Source organism: Myotis lucifugus, unplaced genomic scaffold, assembly GCF_000147115.1.
Source record: "Myotis lucifugus unplaced genomic scaffold, Myoluc2.0 scaffold_47, whole genome shotgun sequence".
NCBI classification, from domain to species: Eukaryota; Metazoa; Chordata; class Mammalia; order Chiroptera; family Vespertilionidae; genus Myotis; species Myotis lucifugus.
The window spans coordinates 3,400,942-3,404,188 of NW_005871095.1; positions in this window are offsets into that span (position 1 = coordinate 3,400,942).

Here is a 3,247-nt window from a genome sequence, read left to right on the forward strand (position 1 = left end):
TAATTTTTATTATTTTTTCTTCAGCCCTAGCATGCAGATAGAGTGGACCAAAGTGTCCCAAGTTCGATTCTGGTCAAGGGTACGTATCTTGGTTGCAAGCTCCTCCCTGGCCCAGGCCCTGGTCAGGGTGGGTACAGGAGGCAACCAATTAATGTGTTTCTCTCACATCAATGTTTCTCTCTGCCTTTCCCTCTGTCTTCCACTCTTCCTAAAAATCAATGGAAAAATAAACTTGAGTGAGGATTAACAACAACAAAAAACTTTTCGCCCTAACTGGTTTGACTCAGTGGATAGAGCGTTGGCCTGCGGACCAAAGGGTCCCAGGTTCGATTCTGGTCAAGGGCACATGCCTAGGGTTGCAGGCTCGATCCCCAGGAGGGGGTGTGCAGGAGGCAGCCAATCAATGATTCTTTCTTATCATTGATGTTTCTATCTCTCTCTTCCTCTCTGAAATCAATAAAAATATATTAATAAAAAAAGAACTGAATCAAATATGGCAAATTTTAAGATGTTTTTTTTAAAAAAAAACTTTTCATTTGTGAAAGATATTTTCACTAAATATAGAATTCTAGGTTGATGTTTTTCTTTCAGTACAGATGCTCTTCGGCATATGATGGGGTTCTGTCCCAATAAACCCATTGTATGTTGAAAATATCATTAAGTCGAAATGTCTTTAATAGACCTAACCTACTGAACATCAAAACCTAGCCTACAAAACACTTACATTAGCCTACAATTAGGCAAAACCATCTAATTCAAAGTCTAGTTTATAATAAAGTGTTGTCTATCTCATGAAATTTATTATGTGTATCACTTTCACACCACTGTAAAGTTGAAAAATCACAAATCGAACCATTGTTAAGTTGGGAGCATGTGTATTTTAAATATGTCATTCCATCTTCTTCTGCTTGCACAGTGCCTAATGTAAAGTCTGCTGAATATGGACTATTTCATTATTCTCATGCCATCTTTAAGATTTTCCCCTTACCATTGATTTTCAGCAGTCTGAGTATGATGTGCTAGTTGTATTTTTATTTGTGTTGGTTGGGGTTCTCTGAGCTTCCTGGATCTGGAGTTTGTTGTTGTTGTTTTTTCATTCATTTTGGGAAAATCTCAGCTATTATCTCTTCTTCTGTCTTCCTCTTTCTCTTAATCCTCATAGGACTCAGTTGCATGTGTGTTTAGATCATTTCATATTATTTCACAGCTTTTGAATGCTGTTTTATTTTTTGTCCTGCCTTCTTTACTCCTTATATTTCAGATTTACCTATCTCCAAATTCACTGATTCTTTCCTCTGCTAAGCCCATTATGCTAATAAATCTGTTGAAGGAATTCTTCATGTCTCATATCATGGTTGTATTAGACTGCTAGGGCAGGCCCTATGTCCAAATACAGTCATATTGGGGGTTAGGGCTTCAACATATAAATTAGAGGGAAAAAGGGGAGGTCACAATTTAGCCCATAAAAATGGTATTCATTTATAGTATTATCATTTCACTCTTTTTTAGAATTTCCATCCGATAAAATTCCCCATCATTCATGTTGTTCAACTTTTCTACTAGAACCTTTTAACATTAACTATAGTTATTTTAAGGTCTCTGATAGTTTCAACATCTGCACCACCTCTGTGTCTAACTCTGTTGACTGCTTTACCTAATTTTTTTAAAGGTTTCATATATTTATTCAGAAGGTGATTCAACTATAGAATGAAGCATTTTTAGAACTATGAAATACAATGTTTTGAAATCTTATTTCCCTGCAATTGTTTATTATAATTTTTATAATCCTGAAGAGATTCTCGTATCTGAAGTTTTTTAAGCATTCAGGTATTTTGCATGATGTCTGATGTGATCAGTAATAAAGGTAGCAATGAAGTAGTAGCTATGATCATAACCCGCTTGTAACCTAAAAACAACAGGGATTTTCTATTCTGTACAGGCAGCTATGAAGTTATCAGGTAGTAACTGTCCATCTGAAAGAAACTGGTCATCTTTTCCTTGATCAATTAGTATGTCAAGCTGAGAACCTGGAAAGGACTTCACAAGAAGAGTAGCATCATAAGCTTTCCATTTACTTTGATCTGCTCCCAAATATGCGTTAAAGGCTTTTTTGCCCCAAGGACAAAGCACTGGATTGCAAATTAAAGCAAATGCTGACACAGATTTGTATTTTCCAGGATTCTTTAAAGCACAAATCAGCCCTGACCTGTTTGGCTCAGTGGATAGACCGTCGGTCTGCGGACTGAAAGGTCCCAGGTTCAATTCCGGTCAAGGGCATGTACTTGGGTTTCAGGCACATCCCCAGTAGGAGATGTGCAGGAGGCAGCTGATCGATGTTTCTCTCTCATCGATGTTTCTAACTCTCTATCTCTCTCCCTTCCTCTCTGTAAAAAATCAATAAAATATATTTAAAAAAAACACAACAAATGAGAAAGCAAAAGGTTTTCCTCTTCTTCCAAGTTCTAAAATTTTAAAATTCATGAACCAAACTCACCAGGTGATGGGTTGAGGAAAGTAAAGAAAAGGTGGGGCAGAAGAGAAAGGGCAGAAATATTTTGTGAGCATGAAGGAAGTGCCCTGAAGGTGACAGGCCAACTTGAGCTCTTAGGTAGGTGAGGGTCCATACCCTATGTCATTTGTTGTAACTGGGGGTGGAACATGATCCTGTTTCATCTTGGGGTGGTTTTTTTTTTTTTAAATATATTTTATTGATTTTTTACAGAGAGGAAGGGAGAGATAGAGAGTCAGAAACATCGATGAGAGAGAAACATCGACCAGCTGCCTCCTGCACATCTCCCACTGGAGATGTGCCCGCAACCAAGGCACATGCCCCTGACCAGAATCGAACCTGGGACCCTTCAGTCCGCAGGCCGACGCTCCATCCACTGAGCCAAACTGGCTTCGGCAATCTTGGGGTGGTTTGCTTACAAGTTTATCATCTTAGTTGGGTGTGGTTTTGCTAAAGAAAGCGATACTGCAGTGGGAACATGTGTCCCAACTGTCAGAAGTTCCACCCAGGGTGGAGTTTCTACCCTCACCATCTGTTCATGAGGCCTCCCATCCACCTCCTCAGTGCCCTGGTATCCTGCTGTGGCAGATGGCTTGGCTCAGTATCATGGATTACATATCTCTGAATGCTCGTTTACCCCCTAACTTGTACTGAACATTTTTAGCTGACAATTTTCTCTACAATCATCTTAGGTAGTTTACAAAGAACAACATGGTAAACATTATATACTGTATATTA